Below are 24,553 nucleotides of genomic sequence, written 5' to 3' on the forward strand. Positions count from 1 at the left end.
CTTCAGGATACCGAGTTCTTAGTGTGAAAACATGCTACATACCATGCACCCAGCGTTACCGGCTAGCACTGTAGACATCTGAATAAAAACTCCATCACTTTATGGGATACCCACCAAACACACGCCTATCCACAGAATTGTGTAAAATTCATTGCTCATCATATCGGGTAACCTTTCGTCGTTCGATTCTTATATTCGTTGCATCATGGAAGTCGTTGAAATTACTGATTCTTTGTCTGATTCACGCCAAGACGTCGCCAGCTAGAACACTCATACGTATAGATGAGCAGTAGGGTGGATCGAAAAAAAACTTTTTTTTCGAAATCGATAACGGCTCTCACGGGAAAAGTTGCCCACCCATAACAGTAGCTCACTGATTTTTTTTTTTTTTTTTTTTTACATTTTTCGGACGATGTCTTCCGGTGCCGCAATCGGCCTAAAGTTTTGGAAAAGTCAGCATAGGCAACACGCATTACACAGTATGTAAACAGTCTGTTTTATCTTCCAATAATACGGTTCGGAAGAGCATATTTCTCCATGCAATCACTCTTCAACTTTATGTGCTATACTGACATTACCAATATGTGCAGTTCTTTTCTTATTTTAACCATAAAATGGCTTAAAATAACTCAGAGCTCAAACGACGAGGTGACTGCACGTCGTGCTCCGTCATCCAGCACGAGGTGCTAACGATAAGGCATAAAAAGGAAATTACTGCCATTATCAGAAGGCCAAATATATTCGAAAATTTAATATGGCGGCATCATCAAAGTAAACAATCGAGGTGCTAACGATAAGGCATATATAATCTAATATGGCCATTATCAGAAGGAAAATTTTAGTCGAAAATCCTAATATGGTAGTATCATCAAAGAAAACAATCGAGGTACTAACGATAACGCATAAAACAATATATCTGAGGTGCTGACGATAACGCAAAAAAAGGTGACTGCACGTCGTGCTCTGCTGACCCACCTATCCAGTAGACAATAAACATATTGTTAAGGCCTAAAGTTTAGATTACGAAGGAGTGTTTCGACTCAAAAATGGGAATATTTTTCCTGGACAGCAGTCTTGCTCGAATGAAGCCGTCTCTTTCTTAAAATCCATATTTCTACTCGGGCGGTACAGTAGCTTCTTGTACCATCCTTTCCATTGTCTGCAAATGACATGGAGATTCCGTTATTGATTTAGCTGTGACTACTGCACTTTTGATGTTTTCTTCTACTTTTTACGATGTAAGTGCTTTAGTCAAGGGCGGTTCAGTGACTTTTACGGAGGACTAGCTTATCATATCATAATCAGTTTCAAAGTTAATGTCAGGCACGACAAACTCTCGAATGGATTTCTTGGGTGTCATAGCGCAGGCCTTTTTTACTCGTCTCCATCCAAGAGTCCGAATAACTTGAGAAGAGTCGGTGATCATCGCCAGCAACATATTTTCCGGATGTGAGAAAAAGCCATTTGTTTGGAGTATCGAAAAAAGTATTTTCTTCAGATTATCCGGTAAAATTGCTGACGAAAGCAGGTCGATCTTTTACACGTGTCGCGCCCCGTCACTGCAAGAAGGATGCCGTCGAATCGCGAACCACAATCGTTGTATAGAGCTTTACAATGAATTTGACAAGCCAAACTAAAGAAGGACTACGCGACTCTTCGCTTATGTAAAGGCATGTCGCCGTCAGCTAACGGGAATGATTCACGCTAAATATATACGAAGGCCAAATATATGTGAAAATGTAATATGGGGCATCATCATAGAAAACAATCGATCCTCATTTTTATGATACTGAACATAGCTCTGATTTTCTTTCTATGCGGTATCGTCAGCACTAATTTAGCACTAATTTAACTTTTTGGCATAGTTTACAAAATTAGTGCTGCTAAACAAACATCGAAATAACAAAAAAGATTTGGCGTGGCTAGAGTGAACCTAGCCAGACCCACTCAACCGATTGAGATGAAACCTGTATACAAAGTTAGTGTTAAATTAGTGCCGACAATACCGTATAAAAAGAAAATTAGTGCCATTATCAGAAGGCCAAATATATTCGAAAATATTTAATGGCGGCATCATCAAAGAAAGCAATCGATCCTTATTTTCGCCATATTAGATTTTCGAATATATTTGGCCTTCTGATAATGGCACTAATTTTCTTTTTTTGCGTTATCGTTAACACCTCAGATATATTTTTTTATGCGTTATCGTTAGCACTTCGATTGTTTTCTTTGATGATACTGCCATATTAGGATTTTCGACTAAATTTTTCCTTCCGATAATGGCCATATTAGATTATATATGCGTTATCGTTAGTACTTCGATAGTTTTCTTTGATGATGCCGCCATATTAGATTTTCAAATATATTTGACCTTCTGATAATGGCAGTAATTTCCTTTTTATGCCTTATCGTTAGCACTTCGTGCTGGATGGCGGAAAATGACGTGCAGTCACCTCGTCGTTTGAGCTCTGGGTTATTTTAAGCCATTTTATGGTTAAAATAAGAAAAGAACTGCACATATTGGCGATGTCAGTATAGCACATAAAGTTGAAGAACGATTACATGGAGAAATATGCTCTTCCGAACCGTATTGGAAAATAAAACAGACTGTTTACATACTGTGTAATGCGTGTTGCCTATGTTAACTTTTCCAAAACTTTAGGCCGATTGCAGCACCAGAAGACATCGTTCGAAAAATGTGAAGAAGAAAAAATCAGTGAGCTACTGTTATGGATGGGCAACTTTTCCCGTGTGAGCCGTTATCGATTTCGAAAAAGAGTTTTTTTCGATCCACCCTAATGAGCAGGGCATGATAATATTGAATATGTCTTCTAGTTAACCACGATTGTATTGGGTAGCCAGTCTCTACCTTGTGCTGTACCTGTGAACCCATACCAATCGCTGAATGAAACACAGACGTTGACGGCTCGTTACTTGCTCTTCGTGATTCCAGCCTTACTATACTTTCGCTACGAGTGCTCTGGAAGTCCACTAGTACAGCCGTTCGCCCGATTGAGAAGTCAATCTTCAGGGATCCCCATGACCTGATCTGTATCAAACACCAATGAACTTTGGCGTTTAACCGTCATTGACTACTAACGGACTAGCTAGACCAGTAGTTATGCACTACTGAGGCGCGTAATAGGTTATCACAAAACTCACGTGGAGTTAAAGGTCCGTGGGAAAACATTTAGAGGAGTGATTGTAATACATTAATCGGTGGACATATATACAAAGCAATAAATTGCATAATAAGAAAGGTAGATATTAAATGGAAGTTGTTAACATTAAAAACATGACTTAAAAAATAAGAAGAAATGATACTTATATTGTTTAGGATTAATTCGCATAGCCTGGGATGATAATATTGGATATGTCTTCAAGGTAACCAAGATTATGTTGGGTAGTCATGAAATAGCAAACCGTACTAGTGATGAGCTCTCTACTTCCGAGCTCCCGTGATTTGTAATCGCGGATCAGATGATTATCCGCTAATACTTTGAACGATAAAGCATCCTGTAATTCAGTAGGTAATTAGAATACAATAGAACATCAAAAATACTATCAAATTTATCACAATTAGTGGTATATGAAATGAGTAGTTGACTATACATTAAACTTGAATAAGCTTAAAGTTATAAAAATATGCGATCTCACTTCTAACAATAACAATCAAAGAATATAAAACAAATGCATGAAAACACCTGAAATTGAAGGGAAAGCATAGTACTGCAGTAATGAAGTACCATGAGATTCCAATTAACTTTTTACTCCAGGTGTAAATGAATTGAGGTAGGTAGATACATTATTTTGTTTGTTTCCAATGATAGACGTACCAAATACCAAACACGTTGAATTTATACGCATATGTGTGTCTATCCATACTTTAAAACTGTCTATAGCTGTACATACAAATCATAAGGAAAATTACTTGGATAGTGTAGTGGCTAACATTTCTGCCTATATTATGACAATTATATTCTTAAATGGATTCAATGAAATGGAGTGAAATTTGTTCATTTACGCTCAAGGCCATGTCCTTTAGGGTAAAGGAGACTAATAGTGAAAGTAAATGTTTATAAAATAATTTATGAAATGAGAATGTGAAAGGAAACGAAAAATGAAATGAAAATCTTTAAGTTTTACGTCCCACGAGTATGCCGGCTAGGCTGAAGAAGACGGTGATGATTAGAAATGATTGGAATGGTGGAATAAAGAAAGTGGAATAAAACGGGAGAACCCCGAGGAAACCTTCGCACAGGTTGGTGGAAGGAAACGAGATGACAGAGAAAATACACCGACACGGTGTTGTTACCACAAAGTCACAATATCTGGGGTCGAACCAGGGACTCTCGCACCAGAGACGAGCGCTCTACTACTGACCCACCATGTTTCATAGCCTCCTCTCTTTCAACTAGCCTTTCTTTACTTCATGTAGTTGAATACCAAGACAATGCTTGAGTAAACTCAATAGCTCATTTTTCCCACAATTACTTCTACTGGGCACTATGCTAGCCGAGTTGTTGTAGATTTCGACTAAAGAAAAATGTCAAATCTGCTAATGTACTAGGTTATTGAGAAGGAAATAATAGTGATGCTCATTATTTCTAAATGATCTTAATGGTCTGGTGGTATTTTAAAAGAAGAAGAAGAAGAAACAGATTTGCACTTGTCTGTATGATTGGGAGATAGTCGAATGTGAAGTAAACCGGTTCCGTTGCATTTATTTTACACGTAGCATAACATTTAGTTAATAGAGAATATACAGTCTCAGAAGATCTCTCCTTCTCTTGTTAAGTGGTTAGTAGTACCTCTTTTGGTACGGGTTACCAGGTTCGATTCGCAGTGGGAGCGTATGTTGATTGATCTCTTTTCTACACTGACGTTAGATGAGATGGGACTTACTATTTAAAATGGGGTTTCATTCGGTACTCGGATTTTGTCCGAGGCAAGTACTTCACCGGGGATCGAATCCTAAACCTCATGCATAAAAAGTATACGTGCTAGTTACTTGTCATTGCAGGGATACAAAAGAGTTAGATGCTGTGTCATTATGTAGATCCAGGTGTCATTCGCCGTTACAGAAAATTTGACGACAATAAACTTTATTGAAAGCCGAGTCGTATCGGAAATTGAGTGTTTCCGAAAGAAAAGATCTGAGTCTCAACCAATTTTTAGTACTATTATTTTACTTAAAGCAAAGTGTTTGAACACCATTGTTGCGTTTAAAGTTTAGTAAATTTAATTTATTGCTGTCAATAACAAAATATTACGATTTAATAAAATTATTTTCAACAAAAGACAAACTTCCTACTATTCTAATACAGAAAAGGTAGTCTTTAAACAGAGTACATCTAGCTGTATGGCATAGGTATAAATTAATTACACAAGAATAATGAACAAAATGTGCTTCTAGTGCATCTCATGAGAATACTTGCAGAATGTGTTTGAGAGTTTTGAATGTTGTTATAATATTCTACAGTTTCTTGAAGCGTTGAAGACAAAAAGAATGAACAATAATGCTTCTAATAAAAAGTGCTAATGCTTTGTAAATTTACAATATTATCCTTTTCATATACTAATTGGAGGATGTTAAATCCAATGAAACTATTTTTAAATATATCCATCCTTGGAATCACGCGAAAACTGACCTCAAAATTGAAATATTTATATTTATTTATATCCCAAATTTTAAAGCACTTTTCTAGGCACTCCATGAACACGTATGTTTAAAAAGAGGTTCATTTGAATTCATCGTCCTCAAATTAGTACTGTATTAAAAGCGTAATTAGAAATGTATCCAAGCATGGGCACTTACATCATTAACTCAAATGCTATTTGAAATATCCCAACTTTGAGGTCATTTTATAATTGACCATTATTGGCAACAACGGTTAGGCTCAGTGGTAGAACCTTCACCTCTGGTGCATGGGGTACCGGATTCAAATCCTGCTCTCGCAAGTGAACTTTGTGGTGGACAAAGACCGTGTTCGTGGGTTTCCTCGGGGTTCTCCCGCTTCTTCCCACTTTCTTCATTCCACCATTTCATTCATTTCTCATCATCACCGTCTCCTTTAGCCTAGCCGGCATAACCGTAAGACGTAAACCTCACAAATTTCATTTCATTTCAACGGTTAGGTATAAAATTGACTTCTATTATGTTACAATTAACAACATAATGGAAATCAATTTAATTACATACATAGTTAAATGTTAGCAAGTATTTTGGATCGTACGACAGCTTATCTGGTCAATCAGTTTGTCAACTTGACTGGAGGTTACTTTGTTTTGTGAGGCAATTGGGAAGTTAGAGTACTTGACTGGACTTTTCCTTTGTGAGGCAGTTGGCAAGTTACTTGACTGAAGTTTGTTTTGTGTGGGAATCAGAAAGTTACTTGACTAAAATTTCGTTTTGCTTTATAAGGCAATTCTGAAGTTACTTGACTGGATTTTTGCTTTATTTTATGAGGTAATTAGGAAGATAGACTACTTGACTGGACTTTCGCTTTGTGAGGCAGTTGAGAAATTACTTGACTGGAGTTCCACGTTATTTTGTGTGGCAATGGGGAAATTACTTGAAGTAAGAAGTTTCTAACTTATATCTAAGGAGACAGGAGACAGAAATAATAATGTTGGAACTCAATGGTCTTACAATGCATTCTGAGTTACATAGGTCATCTGGCCTGATATAACTCTATGTGGATTGTAGTGTCAGAGAGTTTAGGAAATTAAACTCAACATCTCAAACAACTACCATATAAGAAAATTATGGAGAATTTAGTTCAACTTATTACGAGAATTTAGAATTTAATTCAACTTCTTACCTTGCATGAAAACTAAAAACGTATTCAATGAAAAGTTTTCCGGTGTTTCTCATAATTAAAGCGGACAGATGATCAAATAATGTGTTAAACTCATACTAGTTACCCCTTCCGCAATCCAGCTCATTGAGAGAGTGAGCGTCAAGTGATTTCATTGTATGTTTATTTTATAAACTGAAGCCATAGAATCGTTTTACGTTTACGTGAGTGTACATTTTTAAAGATCCAGAATTGAAATTAAATCTTTAACGTCCCATGATAATGCCAACAAAAACGGATCATCATTGAAAATTAATTACCATGAAACAATTGTAGAATGATAATATGGGAGAAAACGGAAGAACCTCAAGACACCTCACAAATACGATGTTGTCTACCATAAACTTACATAACGTGAGATCGAACCAGGGGCTCCACGCATCAGAGATGAGCGCCTTCCATTGAATCACTAAAAAAATCTTGAATTGTTAGTGTCAAAAAGTGTCGAGTTGACGAAACTGAAGCGAAGTTTTCTCATTAGTACTGATTTTTTGGTAGTATGGTCCTTAGCTTATTGCTGAGGCTTCGTATATGTTATATACTTAAAGTGCGAAAAAAAAGCATACCTTTACTGTTTGAAAGTATTTTATATTACTAATACTAGAGTCGTTTGATGTCAAGTGTAATTCAGATGTTCTCCGTAGTTAAGAATGCATGGAAGGTATTAACATTCGGTAGGAAGTATTTATAGATAGCAATGTGAATAAGATAATTATGATACTGCGGAATATCAAACACTAATTTAGGTAAAAACAGAATATTCATATAAAGTACGTACCTAGATATGTATTCGATTGTTATGTCTGGTTCCTCAGTTAGTACACTGTAAACGAATACATTAATCCCTTATGCTCTTCCGTTGTTTGTGGCCTTCAGAATGTAGGTACCTAGGGCAGAATGGGGGTATTTAAGTGAGTCTCTTGTTTTTCTTCAGTCGTAAGGGACGAGCCCGTAGGTGGAAGGAGGGAGGGACAACCCACATTCCATAAGGAAACTAGTTGCGTTTCTAGACAGAGTATATGTGGTGTCTCAGCCTCCTGGAGGTATAAAGTTGATTGCTGGACTTCGAATTAAGAGTGGGAGTTTGAGAATTTACACAAGGGAGTGTGCTATAGGCCAGGAAGGAAGGATATTTGTGGTGGTAGATTTTTAGCCTGGAGTGACGGACCGAGTTGTGACATCTGGCAGGGAAATGGTCCTCCGTAATCCGTTTTACTTGTTAAACCGCAGCAGCTCTACTTAGAACAATGGCGAACACTTAAAGTAATTAAAGGTAATATTAACTGAACAAAATAACATCAAAATCAAATCAAAGTCTCCCAAATTAGGTCTACATTCTGGAACAAAAGTTGGATTTGTTCTCTGTGTGTGAGTTTGTGTATGTGTTTGTTGATATTCGTTTCCTTAACTTGATAATATGTTTACAAACCACCACTGGCTATTTTGATTTGTGAAATGTCGTGAGTCGGTTCCCCAGAGTGTGTCAAGAGAAATGGTTATGATATGGTCCCATGTGAGCTGGTGACGTATTTAATTTCACGGTATAGACTATGAGGAAAATTTCATCATCTCTTATGTTGTTTTTTGATATAAGCTCTGTTCTCCCCTCCTTCTTAGCGTTTCTTAGAATATTTGATGTTTCCAAAACTCTGCCCTTCCCTAATGTAAACAGTTGCTACGCGGCGAAACCAAATGTACTTGATTTCTTTTCCGAATATAAGATTCATGTGGCTAAGTGGTTAGTGTTCTCTCCTTCAGTGCAGGAAACCTCAGTTAGCTTTTCGACGAGAGTACATGTGTTTCGGATTCTGCGTTAAATTCTAAGTACGTCATTAGTGCTGAAAAAAAAGTTAGGCTCCAGCGAACAAACTGCTTATTGCTCTGTGCTGCTTCATGTGTATTACACTGTGCAAGGATATTTTTCTCGTATTTGTGAGTATCTAGCTAAATTAATAGCTATATTTTTCTCAGTATCATCAACATAGAGTAAAAAGTATAGTTTGTGCATTTAAAAAAATCATATTTAGACCTTAGGTTTCTTGAAGGTATGTTATTCCATTATTTCTTTCCTAAGCTTCCTCTGTCAACAAGCAGATAATTCGCGAGCAGGGAAAAAGAAGGAAAACAAAAAAGATACTATCTCATATTCACCAGATTACAGATAACTTCAGGAAAACCATGAATGCAAGTTAAATCCGTTCAACTTCAGATTGATTTGGATACGAGTATATACAGGGTATCCATAACCTTTTGGGTCAAATTTATACAGGTGATAGAGGGGTCCAATATACACATTTTGAGATAGGAAACGTAGGTCGAAAACTGCTAATTCGAGCGCCACGCTGTCTTGTAGTTACAGCAAATTTTTGGGAACAATTACGACGTTTCAATAACAAATGAATTGATCAAGTCGATGGAACCTCCTTTATTGTGCATAACAGTACATCTGAGTAAGATTTAGTACAAACAATCTACTGCTGGACTGTACGTACCAAAAACAAATAGTAACTGTACAAAGTGACGACCACCAACCTCGATTCACGTAGCGCAATGTCTAAGGAACTTTTGTTTCACTCGCTTAAATATCGCCGGCGTCTCTTGCACAATCAAGCAGGCAGCTAGGACTCGTGCAAGCAAGTTCTCCTTGGATTCTTGCAAACAAGTAACAGCACACTTTAAGTTGTAAATCTAATCTGTTCTATCCCACATAACCGTGATGCTGAAAAGAGGTGATCCATCGCTCATCAAATGTTAATAAACTGTGCTGTTATTAATACAAGCAGTAAGATGAAAAGGTTGCGAGCCCACTGAAACACACGTCGGACAGTGTATGAAACATTGGAGCTGAAGTGTGTGGCAACACACAACAATTTATGGGATATATCGTATATCATGTGTCTGATGGCAAGGAGAGCATGCAACATTAAAAAAAAAAAAAAAAAAAAAAAAAAACCTCTGTCAGTCGTGCTGTTCAGTGTGAAGGTACCATAATATTCTAATCGGTAACTTCCTTTGAAAGCGAACGGGTCTTGATAATTGTTTATTAGTTGCAGAATAAAGTATGTTAATCAACATTCATTAAGGAATAGTTTTCGTTTATGGGAAAATGTTGCAATCTACTAGCGCACAAAGAAGTGAAAGTACGCGCCTCGTGGTATATAAAGTATACCACGAGCGCACATCCAATCCTGCGTTGCCACGTTTTGACTTTTGGCAAATCTAGATAAGAGTTTTTTTTTTTTTTTTTGTTCTTGTTTCATAAGAATGCAAATATCAGTTCTGCAGCGCACATTGCTCACCGTGCTTGGCCAAAATCATTATGAGATATAGCAGGATCTACTGCGTTTGACAGCGCCATCGCATCATTTTGTTTGGCTTTCGAACGGCTTATTTTGAATGTGTACTGTTCTCCTATTCACCAATTCAGTTGTAACAGCACTGTTCTCTTTTTATTTTCAATCATTTCTCCCATGTTGTGCCGCTATTTAGGATGGAACTGTCTTTGGTGATTGATGGAAATGAAGCTAGTATAAATTGTAAGTTGACTTCAGTCAGATATTGTCGAACTTTTTCACTGGCCATTAAAACTTTTAGTTTAATTTTAATGATTATACCAAGACGTTGTTTTAGTTTAATTTTAATGATTGTACCAAGTACGTTGTTTGCACTGTAAACAAAGGTTACGGTGTCTGTTTCGCATACTCCAAAAACATACGGCGAGTTCCCGGGGATACCCATGCTCTAAGTTGGGAACTGTTGCTCTTGATGGTAGTGATAGAGGATGAAAACTAGTATCATCATTCAAATACGAAACTATGGAGCAACGTACAGGGGAGGCATCCGAAACCACTCTCATGTAAGAAATTTAAAGCTGCGCAACGTTAACTCTTTCGCTGAAACCTTGATTTCAGTACCCCAATCCAATGTACAACATTTGCCAACAATCCAATGCCTTTTGCAACAAACTAGTTGGAAATCTAGAGGAAATCAAGCACACTACAGAAAATGAGCAGACCAACACCGTGTGCTACCAGAGTATCAAAGCTCTATACTTGTGTGCAACTTTACAGAGAATGTCTACAATGAGAACTACCTCTTGACGCCAAATGGCGTCAATGGCACACAGTATGAATGACGCCATATTTCGTCAAGTGGCAGCGTACGAGCTAAAGAAGGTCTTATAAACCACCTAGTTTGATGGACAAAACTTCTGATTGTGCACAGCGGTGCCGTACTCTCAGACATTAAAATGAGAGCGTGGAGGTCAAACGAAGTTTAGAAATGATGTACTGTAGTGTGCTGTTGTTGCAGGATAATGCCCGGCAATATATGTGTCAGGAAACATTCGATCTTTTCCGTCAAGTTTGCTGGAATTTGCTGAAATATTGCCCTGTAGTCACAGAGCAAATTCCATTTATTCTGTTGCTCAAAAAACGTAATGATCACCATCTTGGATGGGATGCTAAACTGGTGACTTGTGTAATGGATTAGTATATTTCACATCCCAGGGCTTTTCAGCAAGGTCTGATGGCAGGTGTTTCTAACTGGTATGTTCATGTCCCCCTTAGGAACTATTGTGACTTTTTACTTGATGTGTTGTTATTACGTCTTAACTAAAGGCGGAAGACCTGTCCACAACTAAAATTCTATTATCTGTGTTCTAGAAGCTGCATTATGGAAAGTACCTGAGAGTTAAAATTTGCAAGGAGCGAAAGGGCATCCAGTTTAAAAGTACTATGTTCTACATTAATTTTCGTTAAAAGAAAAATTTTATTTTGTAGCAATATGAGTATATTTTCTTTGAGGCTTTTTAGTCATCCTCTGTGCATGGAATTAAAATCAGTGATGAATAAAGAGGTGTATATACCCCTCCTTTGATTAACAGAAAGTTCCATGATAACTTTTGTAAAAAAAAAATCTCAATTTCGATACAATTGAATGTAGATTTTAAAAAAAAAGGATTTCCCGCAATCCCCAATGCTTGAAGATGAAAATCAGCCAGGAATGAGTAGTGAATTTATCCCCCCTAATGTGGTGTCAATTCACCCCCCCCTTGATTAAAAAAATACGTTCTACGATAATTTTCGTCAAAAATAAAATCGTAGTGGAAATTATATGCAGTTTAGCTATGTGCATATAATTTCAAGTGCTCAAAAACTACCTCTAAAAAAAAGTGGAAGTACCACAGGATTCTGAAACATGGATATTTGGATAGGGCACATATTACTTCCTGAATAAAGTTTTAACCTGACTACGGTAGGTCGCATAATATTAAAGCTATGAGCTTTTAAATTTCATTTTTTCATGTTTTTGACAGCCTATAACTCCGAAAGCAAGCACTTGTGCACCCAGGTTGGTCTATACTTTTCGTCTAATCATGGTGTCAGGAATCACCTTCCAAACGTTATCGATGTTATTTTGAAACACCATATATATATCGGGTGTTGCAAAATAAGTGTTACAACTCTTGGGAGGTGACTCCTGCCACTGAAACAAGAAAATAGTTCTCTTGAACTTTCGGCTATCGGACATAGTTTCGGATCAACAAGGTGACGAAAGAGTAGGAAAATGACTTTCGGACGCCAATAGTTCGGAAACTATCCAACGTAAAGAGGGCGGGTAAAAAATTCACTGAAGAAGTCATACCTGCTGTATTGAATTTTGCATGTTTCACAATTCTACCACGCACGCACAAGGGATTCCCCAAAGGAACGTAGGGAGTCCCGGGCAATCTGCCAAATGAAAATTGGTCTAAATGGATATGAATTGATAGGGTTTCTACCAGGTAACAATAATTCGTTTGTATTAAGTCGATATCTGGAACAAATACAAAATAGCGGACACCTTCATGCCCGTTGTGTGCGGTTGCATAATCGCTAGGTACGGATGCTGGCCAACAGTGACGGTCTGAGTATTAAGTGTAGCGAATTTGTTCTCAAATGCTCTAGAAAGACATCTGGAGTGTTGGTAGAGAACATCAGATGAAGCAGGGTGATTCACATGTGTGGAAACACATAACAAAAAATGCCCAGAAATGCACTCATACTAAGTAAACGTGAGTTCAAAGTGTCGGAAATGTAAAGATTAGCATCAAGAACATGAAAGCCATTACCGATTCACCAATAATATTTCCTCAATCCGATGTAATATGTTGTACACGGTTGCATACCAATAAGGATGCAACAACTGAGGCCAAGTTGAAATTGTGCAAGGGGACTCACAAAGAAACTGGGTAAACTAAATAATGTCACTAGTGGGATCGCATGATCGATATTGAAATGTGGCCAACGTGTGTGTTCATATCAACATGTATCTAATGGACAAATGTCAACATGTCCCACTGCTGCTGGAACACTGTCCCAAGTGCGAAAACGAGGAAAATAAGGTCGTACATTCTGCTATTACATCTGGTGCACTTTTTGGTAGAACGTAACTAGAACAACATTGTATCAACGTCTCTCTTTGTTTGGGACAATGTGCCACAGTCGACACATATGAAAAGAAATCTCTTAATCCATGGTTAAATTCTGATAGATCGTGAAAATAACAAACTTGTATCATGTCCCACGTCTTCTGAAACATATGACGTACTCGGAATATAGGAAAATACCTTCAGAATTCGTATCTTACACAGTGCACATGCCAAGACAAAGACGAAAATGATCCAATTTGGCACATGTAACTCTACTGCTGGAACACCATACATATGGAAAATAAAACGACATGAGAAATAGGAAGAAACGTCTTAAAGCTCTGATTGTTTACAACTGTGCAGTAGGAGTTACAAAAAGAAACACACAAGCATGTCGGGAGGCTGTGTACAAGAGCGCTTGCCAAACAAAGTGGGTACCCCTCAAAGAAATGAATACAGACAAAATGAGGCTCCCTTGAAGCCTCAGGGCTAGAGCGCTTGCTTTCGCTCGCGTGGTCGCAGTTTCCAAACCTACTGGGAGCCCACGGCCTCAGATTCAAGACCCAAGTAGTTATTTTCCTATCTTTCGCACGTGGGACGGTGTCCCAGCAGTAGTGGGACATGTTGACATTTGTCCGTTAGTTACATGTTGATATCAACACACACTTTGGCCACATTTTAACATCGATCATGCGATCCCACTAGTGACATTATTTAGTTTACCCAGTTTCTTTGTGAGTCCCCTTGCACAATTTCAATTTCTTATACGGTGTAATTCTCAGATATGCTCTTAATAGAGTTTTCAGATACACCCTGATTTCAAGGATGGTCTAAAGCATGCACGAAGTATGCCTTGACAACAATGGGCCTCCAGTGCTTCGGAGGGAAGTCGGAAGTGTTAGGAACCGGGAGCTCCATGATTTTTGTGTTCGGAATAACGTGTGTTGCGTTGTATTTCGTCATATTATATTTCACGTTTTGTTCATTTGTAAACGTGAAAGAAAACGTTGTAGCATGCGTGTTCCCGAGTACGAGAGACCGTGCTGCTGACGATTCTTAACCCAGATAGCAATTTAAACTTGTTGAAAGTTTGCCCCAAGCTTGCTGTTACAGGTCAATTAGCTTGCCGCAAGCTCTATTATGCAAGCCGATTAGCTTGCTACAAGCTTGTGACAAGCTAGTTAGTTATAACAGGACAAGGCTTGCAGCAAGCTTGCCTACATAAGTGAAATGCAAGCCACATGATATCAAACACAAGCCAAGTATAAGCGTAACTCACCAATGGCAAGCTCTATTAAGTTTATTGCAAGCGAAAGACACGCCAAACAAGCCATATGGAAGCTTGCGGTAAGCGAATTTAGATAAAACAGTAAGAAATCCGTATACATCGACCGTCTGGCTAAGTCTATGCTACAATATATTTCCCCTTACCTTCCCAATTATTGAAGCAAATGCACAGCCGCGTAAACACCCACGTCTCCGATCTGCTTCTACAAAACATCAAAATAATCATAATAGTAACGATTTTGTGACAAGCAACGCGCCGTTGCTTCTTACCAATATCCAATATCTTGCTATATTAGCCGCGAGTACTTGAAATTTCTACCTTTTTATATAAAAACGCGGAGAAATGTTTACACTTTAAACACAGCATTCAGATAAAGTTTATACTGTAAGTTAAACGTGCAGTTTGTATTAAAATATCTGCAACAGTTCTGTATTCTTTCGCAAAATAAGTAGACTCAAATCTGCTGGCATCTATGTTCACATTTATGCTTTATACATAAATACTACAATTCGTTATGCCTCATGGTTACCGAAATATGAGGAAATAAAGAGCGATATTATAGGTACGTGGGACTAGAGCACAATTTAAAATAAATAAATAAATAAATTTTGTCCTTTATTCAAGGTGAATGCTAAAAAGACGCTAACAACGCGAACATTACTTTGTCGCCGAAAGTTAAAAGGTCAGCGTCACGTGGTTTTTGAGAACAACTGAAAATCGAACGCCCGCTGGCTTTTTGCTGCAATCTAAAGAAAAGCGTCTCGCAAGTGAAGCTTGGGTTGCCCGCACTACGGCTTGCGCTAAGCAGAAATAAGCTTTTGTGTATAAGCCAAAGCGAAATAAAATCAAATAAAAGCGACAGGCAAGCTTGCGGCAAGCAAGCATCTGTCTGGGAACACTTTCGACTTCGCGCCAAAGGATTCCATGTTCACCGTTATCAAGGCTCATCGTTTGCCTACTTTGGAAAAATCATAAGGTCAGAGTATATATCAAAATTCGGTTGATGGCATGTCCGGAAATTTCATCCTGCATGGAATATTCTGTACACCCATTAAACATTAATGAAATATGCATTTTTGGATTGCGTATGCGTGACTTCCTTTATGCTTATAAGGACCACCATCCACAGTTTCTCGATTTCGAAATAGTGCCTCTTGAAATTCGGCTTTTTCGCGGTTTTGGACAGCCCTAGCTCTGAAACTATGCACTTTTTTCCACAGGCCCATATGAAGTTTTTCTCTTATTTTGATGTAAGGAATCACCTCCTACAGTTTGTCGGTATAGTTCACTACTGTATATTCAAGTTAATATGTATATATTTCGAACATTGACTGCAGAAAGAGAGCCCCTTGTGTATTCAAGCCATTAAATCCTGTTTTAGTCTCCGTTGCACTCTAATTTTTGTATTCTGGCTGTTTCACACAACATTTCACATGTTTCTCTTTTGTCTGCGAAGAATTATTCAGTAATACTAACCTTGTTAATAGTGTAATTAAGTGTCATAGAAACAGAAGAGAAGATAACATGACATAAGAATACAGATGACGGACCTTTTTTGTATACTGGACGATAGAATGGAAGTGAAACCATGCATATTTACTCAAATTATAAAGAAGTGATGTTATGTTTTCCGTTATTCTGACAGTAACGTGTTCATGCGTTTGCATTTTAAATGGTTTTCACAAGGGTTTGTGAATGTTAAATTGCCTGTTAAATATTAAATTTGTCTGGAAATTGATTTAATTCAATAACACGTAGAACGTAGCAGAGGCAATTTAGTTTGAGTAAGATATCTAAGTACATAGCATAATACTTAACTAGGCCATTCAATTGATCAAATGTGTTAATCAATGGTTCATGGTATTAGATCTAATTATACGTATAGAACACAACTAGACAACAAATTACTTGAGGAACAGGAATATCTGTCAGAAACATTTTTGTTAGAATGTACAAAAAAAGTATTACATCTTTTAAAATGCACATTAAGGCAATCGCTTAAAGGTTTATAGAAAATGAAGAAAATTGTATGTATACAAGATGGTGGTGTTTGTGGACTTTTGATCAATGGATATGGAATATCTTATTTCAATGCCTAATATTTGACCCGCATAATCCTGCATGATATCTAGATATTACAGTCAATTTGTGTCTATGATTCAAAACTCATAAGAAATTGAAAATTTTTTTGATTTGATTACTTTTTTTGAATAGAGAGTAGGTGCTTTGTTCAATTTATTGATTTTTGCTAAAAAAATATTACTTATTTGTTAAATAAATTCTTTCATGAACATACGTAGAAATTTATTTCAGGAGGGTCCAAAGCTTTTTGGGGCCCAAATGTAATGTGAGGATCAATTGAATTAAAATTTGTAAAATCATCTCTAAAATTAGACCGAATTTACAGAAAAGTCGTTATTTCAGGGGAGTGTCTGGATACCCAGTACCACCCCTTGCATACGTACTTGTATTATTTTATTGCACTTGCTGATCCGAAGCTAAAAGAAGGGTTTTATTTATTTTTTTACGCATATATAAGGGAGTCCGGATAGTAAGGGCAAATTCATCAAAAGGCTACTACATTCAATCTAAGGTGTTCTCAGTAGCAGCAATAGCTAACTGATCTGTCACAACCAGTTCTAGTGCCTATATGTATAGACCAGACAATTGTCTTACGTGTTATTGTGACCCATATATTTTGTCCTTACTCTGCATTTTTCATATAAAATTCGTCTGAACTCGCGAAGTCTCGCACGAACTTCGAACACTTTGTATGAGCACATTATTAAACCACCCTCGCACCCTTTTCTCGTCTTCTAGGTGAAATTTTATTAAATGTTGAAATACGAATTTTAACTGTCTTAAATGAAAAAGTCCAGAGTGAACATGGGACCTCCACAGAGCGTCATAAGTGCCATCTACTGTACGAGTTCAAACTGGGGTCAAACGCCTCCGCGGTGGGGCGCGGAAGATATGCCGGTTCTTTGGTGAGGGTGTCGTGACTACGTGGACAGTGCAGCGGTGGTTTAACAAGTTAAGGACGGTGACGAAACACTCGTAGACGCAGCACTTGCCGGAAGAGGAACATATGTACAAAATGAATATCTTCAGGCAGCAATTGAGGCGAACAGTGGCCAGACATATGAGGAACTGAGACTACAATTCAGTGTGAGTGGAGAAACCATTCGGCAGCACCTCCATCAACTTGGGAAGCACTACAGGTTCCCAATGAGTCCTACATAATTTGACTCCGGGCCAGAAGACAACGCGAGCAGACAACTGTGTTTCTTTGTCTCGTCTGAGGAAGGAACTGTTTCTGGATAGGGTTTGACATGTGATGAGAAGCGGGTCCTGTACGAAGCTCCACGGCGCCGTCATCATTGGTTAGCATCCCGTGTACCAGTTCCAAAACAGCCGAAACCAGCACTGCAGCAGAAGAAGGTCCTCCTGTTTGTTTGATGGACTGCTCGCGGCATCGCGTATTGGGAACTGCTACCAGTTGGTCAGAGCATCAATGCAGCTGTGTACTTTCAGCAGTTGAGCCGTGTTTAAGAAAAACTCAAAACTCTGGAGCCAGCACTTCTGTATCGCAAAGGGGCCCTCCTGTTACAGGGTAACACTAAGCCCCACGTGGCTAGGATGACCTGGGACACCATCTACGCTTTAGATGGGAAACGCTATTGCATCCGCCATGCTCCCCGGACATTGCACCGTCCGATTATGACCTGTTCTATTCCTTGGACGATAACCTTAGAGAATGGCAGTTCAAATCCCTAGTAGAGGTGCAAAATGCACTTGATAACTTCTTTGCTTCACGTCCTTCCAAGTTCTAGCGCGTTGGAATCAATGCCCTTCCTGAACGTTGGCAGAAGATCGTCAATGCTGATGGGGACTATTTTTTATCTTCCAGGTACACCTAGGTGAAATATCGATGTCCGAAGGTGGTGGATGAAAAACCAACTGAACTCTCTTTGTTACCATGTTACCATTACAAAATAATACGAGTTCTAACATGTATAAATGTCTAAATGTCAGACAGTGGAGATCGTTAGGCAACCAAAACAACATGACTGTGAATTGGGTTGCATATTAGTGCAGTTGTACAATACTAACAGTTTGAAAACCAATGAAGAGCTGTAAACCACTTATCAAACTTAAGCCTTCTAAACCTTTACTACATATAAAACTACATGAACTGACATAAATTATTGAGCACTTCCTGTAGAGCTACAGTGGTTAAATTTGGCGTGATTGTAGTTTTTCGGAACTAATCGACAGGAAAATGGACAAAAGTGAATATTTCTAAATTTTAGGGATCTAAAAAGGGGATGAAGAATTTCTTCATGTTATTTAAATGGGCCGTTTTTTTTACCTATAATCTCATGTGTTAGGTATTTAGAATTGGAATAAAAAGTTGAAATTCGGCATGCTTGTACGTTTTCGTTAGCACTATCTAAGTAAATCAGTAAAACTAAAAAAAAAAAAATCCAACTTTAGAGTAGTTTTATAGGGAATTGAAAAATCTTTCCCATGTTATTTATATGAGACATCTTTTACACCCCCAAATTTTTGAGCACTTCATGTAGGGCTACAATGATTAAATTTGACATGATTGTAGCTTTTCGGGACAAACCCACAGGAAAATTGCCAAAAGTTAATATTTTTAAATTTTAGAGGGTCTAAAGAGGGGATGAAGAATTTCCCCATGTTATTTAAATGGGTCTTTTTCTGGACCTATAATCTCATGTTTTAGTTACTTAGAATTTCAAATAAAAACTTGAAATTCGGTATGCTTGTACGTTTTCGTTAGCGTTACCCAAGTGAATCATCAGAAATAAAAATTCCCAACCGTATAGTGTTTTTATGGAGAATTGAAAAATCTTTCCCATGTTATTTATATGGGACGTCTTCTACACCCCAAAATGTTTAAGTACTTCCAGCAGGATTAGAATCATGAAATTTGGTATGATTATAGCCTTCCAGGATTAATCAACAGAACAATTGCCAAAAGTGAATATTTTAAAGTTTTTAGGGGTCTAAAGGGATATGAAGAAATGTCCATGCTATTTAAATGGCCGTTTTCTTGGGATACAAAATCTTATCTATAAGATAGTTAAAATAGGAAAAGAAACGATAGAATTGTAGGTTCAAGAGGTGTGAGGCCGTAGGTCGAGCAAAGACAGTGTGTGGGGGCGAAGCCCCCGGATGGGCAAATTCAGGAAATATGAAGAGCAAGGTCACGAAATTTACTGTTGATGCAAAGGCCGATAGATAAGAAATGCGAAGTCGAGCCGAGGCCGATGCCGTAGGCCGAGCAAATTCAGGGGTCTGGAGCGGAGCCCGAGCTAGCCAAAGGCTAGTCTTATGTATAAAATTGAATATTAGCATATTTGTGTGTTTGTTCTTTAAGCAAATCAATACCCTTAACTCGACATACTTGTAGGTAATTGTAAGGAAGAGGCCGTAGTCTAGGTAGATCCTGATCTAGGTAGGCCGTATAACCATCTTTTGTTCAGGTAGTCTCGAACATTCAGGACATTTATTATTCCACTTCTCTATTAATACGTGTGTTTCATGATAAATTGAAAGAATTTTCAATTTGTCGAATCCCAAAATTAGGAAGCAGCCATAATATCAAAATCATAAGTCCATTGTTGTTCTATGAGTTTTTGCTGAAATTCGTGGGGGGACAATATATACGCACGCATTTAAATACTTTCATGAACCCCTATCAGAATTTCAACACATATTTATACCTTGCCATTCAGCTACCACTGATCTTTCGATAGTAACTAAATTTATAGCAAATAAACTCATTAAAGAAAGTTAAATAGATATTACTTATAGAGGCGAATACCAGAATGAAGTGTTGAATAATTCTCGGTTTTAGAAGATCAGAATGAACTAGTGTTGATATATTTGGGTTAAATAAGAGTTAAGATTAAAGCTCCAGAAAAGAAAAATTAGGGTAGACTGAGATACATGGGAACAAACTATAGTTCGACCAAGAATGCATTAAACTAGCAGAGGAGAGAAAACAGGTTCGAAATTCGAACGATAGAACTGCACAAAATTTCGCTGACATCAGGGTTGGAAAACTTCCAAACTTTCAGGACAAAGAAACTTGAATTTTTGGAAGCTAAAATTGATGAATTTGAAGATAATAGTAAGAACAGAACTATTCGGGACATGTATAAAGACATAAACAAATTTAAGAAAGGATATACGTTTTTCGCCTATATATTAAATAAGGCGTCTTGAACAATTTTCACGTACATATATGGTTTTTGAATATGTCAAAATATCTCTTTGGCAATATGCTCAGCACACAGCCACAAAATAGTGCTTGTGGAGAAAGTGAAATACATACAGCAGGACCGTATATTGCAGAGCCTATCGGAGCAGAAATATATATCGTTATACAAAAATTGAAGAAACACAATCTCCGGGTGTAGACGAAATTCCCGCTGCGTTAACTTTTTTTGGAGGGGAAAATGGGGAACGAGATGCACAAACTTGTTCTCCTTATCTGGAACAAGGAGGAATTACGACAATCAGAAAGAATCAGTGAATAAAGAATCAGTCATTGTTCCAATTCACAAGGAAGGCGATAATTGATTGTAATAATTATGGAGGCATTTATCTTTTGTCAACATTCTAAAAAATCTTCTGACACATTCTGTAAGCAAGGTTAACCTTATACATAGATGTAATCATTGGAGATTTTCAGTGTGAATTTAGGCGAAATTGATCAACTATCGGTAAGATACTTACAGTAAGTATCCTAGTAAAGTATCGTAAAGTTTTTTTTTTAAGAAAAAGAAATACAAAGATCTGGTACTTATTATTCATTTATTTCATTAAGGGCTACGATTCGGTTACTTATATATCGTTCTCACCGAATTTGGTATACCGAAAAAGTTAGGTTAATTAAGATGGGCTTAAATGGATCCAGGAGAATAAAGTGTGTCCCAATAAGAGTGACAGAATTATATGCCTAATAAAATGCTGTATGTTTAGAAAATGTTAAATGCTTTTACGTCATTACAATGAATAGATGTTCCGATTAAAGAGTCAAAGGTAACATCCGACATAGCCTTATATACTCTTCAGGGCTTGGTAGTTGATTTTTTTTTGCAACACTGAGGTTATGAAGGACGCGGCCTACTATTAAAATGGGCTTCTAACCACATCCAGGGCTTGAATCCGATTCAGTTGGTTGGTATATATACCATTATGGAAGATTACCTTACTGTATAGAGAGGTCGAATCTTACAGAATACGCAGTTCTACACCATACTATCTCGCCTTCTTGAAAGATGGATTATAAGTGTACGTCCACGGCTCGCCTAAGTCCATACGTATGGAGTATTTTGCCTGAAAGCATATTATTTGTATATTCTATTTGCCTAGAAGAGCTAGACGTGGCCAATAGAGTAGGGTTAGAGTAACCAGTTGCCTTCCTTTGTTGTTTGTAACCCTAATGGATTCTTTTAATTTTAAAAGCAGTGGACATATGAATTCTTTTCGACAACGAAAGGAAAATGTATTGCTTATACCCGTTTAATCCAGAGAGTCCGTTGGAAAATTTTTATGTTCAGTATGTGTTGTTTACTGTGTCATTAATATGGGGAACAAGATCATAGGCTCTCCATTTTGTATTCGTAAATACATTTCCTCTTTAGGAGTTTACGGTGAGAAGTATAAAATTTATTTAGTTAATAGTTTTTCGAAATTTCTCGCCAGCAAAATTTTGCATACCTCCAGATACTGAAAATGGGACACGGTGACTCAGTGATAGACGGCGGTTATCTCGGGTGCGTGGGGTCTCTGGTTTGGTCCCCGGCCAAGTAAGTTTAGGTGGACAACCTCGTGTCGATGAGTTTTGTCAGGTACTCTCATTTCCTCCCACATTCTCATTCCAGTGATTCTTTCATAATCATTCACTTCCCTTAATCATCCGTCTCCCTTAGCCTAAAAGGTATTATTGTTGGACGATACACTCAAAGATTTCATTTCATTTCCAGATACTGAAAAAATAAAAGATAGTTAATCTTCAAGAAAACGAAGTGATCAGTAACTACACTAAATGATTATTGTATTGTCAATCGCCCCCCTCCAAAGAATTCCGTGTAAAAATCGGATTAGTATTGTTTCTTGATTGGTTGATTGGAAGTTGAACGCAGCTTTCAGCACCGAGTCTATACAAGATTGCGCCTACAACTTAATGTGGGGTCCGAGCGACGTGAGCTTCTACCAGTGGCTACAAGGTGTGCTTCTTGTGTATTAGAGTGTGACCTGTAGGTAGATGTTACACTCGTATAAAATGGTTTGAATATTTTTTCTTCAATTGTGTGGCTACAACGTGTGCCGCGTGTGTATTAGAGTGTGACCTGTACGTAGGTGTTACATTCTTATAAAATGTTTTGAATATTTTTTTTCTTCAATTGTCATGAATTCTAAAATTTTGTTACCTGTAATTCTTCAATTTATTGAAATAACATTTTATCTGATCTTAAAAACTCAATATCATGAGCACACGAGAATGCTATAATGAAAGCGTGGGTAGATTTTAATTACATTTGTGCATACCCATCGAAAGTTCTGGCTACGCCTATGTTTTACATGTTACCCAAACGAAGTCTTCCAGATAGGAACTACATTGTTCAGATCATACATTGTAGGTGCATGTTTTATATAGCCTCGGTACTGAAAGACACGCTCAATTCCAATCCTACCAACCTAACCAAAAGTAAATGTTATTCACATATAAGTCGAGATTACAAGAAACTGTATATAGATGTATATAGTTTATCTACTCATCATGCGGTTAGCAGACGTAATATTTGTTTATTGTTACATTTTGATGTGTAGTACGCGTAGATTCGTAAATTAGCTCTATCATAAACGGAATACTAATTAAAAAAAAGACTGCACCAATTTATAGTTGTTAGCACGTAGAATCAATTAGATTTGTACTTTCTGTTGTCTGTAGACTATATTTTATTGTACATACTCGTTTTTTTAAAAAAATCAAAATTCGTTTCTTGGAGTGGCGAAAGTTGTGTGTTAATGAATGCAGTAATAGCATCACTTTAAGGAAGATACTTGAAATTGTATCACACAGCGAAGATAACTTCCAAGGACTAGGGGATGATTTTTGTTTACCCTTTTGTGTTGCACGCTCAATAATGAGAGGATCATTGCAGGAACTTAGGGGAGTCTCCCCTGTTGTTTCCACCTAGAGAGAAACGTGGGAACTATGGGATTGTTCTATCCAGTGTTTCACCGCAAGCTCTCACTTCAAAGTGTATTATAATTAACTCTTAATTGTACTGAGTTGTGTGTATGTGTATGTGTTTGTGTAGATGTGAGTGAAAGACAGAGTATCATTTAATTTATAATACATGATATGGCATCATTTTTCTCAACATTAATATACGAAATAAGAATCAGTGGCAAATCTTGGCATGAAAACTTTCTATTTTTAACATTTTTAAAAACATTTTGCATTAGCTAACGAATTAGTTACCACCTTGCACTTTGTTTCTTAGCATCATTACAAGGCATTCATTACATGGCTCAGAAATAAGTATGATTTTTTTTCATACCTAAGATCTAGCCATTTTATTTTTAAAAAAATGTATATTAGAATGAAAAGAAAGTGTAAATTATAAGAATTCGTAACAATTCTAAGCGCTGAAGACACGGGAACACAGTAACACATTAATTTAGTTTAAATTCAAAACACGTCGAAAAATCGTATGATATGACTTATCTGTAGAGTTGCCAGACGTTCTGTATACAAGGGCTGCTGGAAAAGTTTCTTCAAACTATTATTAACACTGGCGTTAGTATTTTGCTATTACAAAATTCGAAATAATAGATGTTTCTATGTTTAAATTACCTTTGACTATTTGTTTAAGCCTATTCGTTTATTTTTCACAGCAATTTGAAGAAGTAGTTTTGCGTGAGAGATGGAAATTTCTCTAA

General features: G+C 37.3%; 2 protein-coding genes across 2 annotated transcripts in view; one reads left to right on the forward strand and one right to left on the reverse strand.

Moving 5' to 3' along the window:
* LOC145669220 (uncharacterized) overlaps nt 1-7,742 on the reverse strand; it is a 55,689-nt gene extending 47,947 nt beyond the window's left edge. The window contains exon 1 of the mRNA XM_081737550.1: nt 7,639-7,742. The gene's annotated coding sequence lies outside the window, so the exon portion shown is untranslated. The remainder of the gene's footprint in view (nt 1-7,638) is intronic.
* LOC145668269 (COMM domain-containing protein 4) overlaps nt 1-24,553 on the forward strand; it is a 323,145-nt gene that overhangs the window by 207,789 nt on the left and 90,803 nt on the right. The window lies entirely within an intron of this gene.

This window comes from Thermobia domestica, chromosome 13 (assembly GCF_964235325.1).
Source record: "Thermobia domestica chromosome 13, izTheDome1.hap1.1, whole genome shotgun sequence".
Classification (NCBI taxonomy): Eukaryota; Metazoa; Arthropoda; class Insecta; order Zygentoma; family Lepismatidae; genus Thermobia; species Thermobia domestica.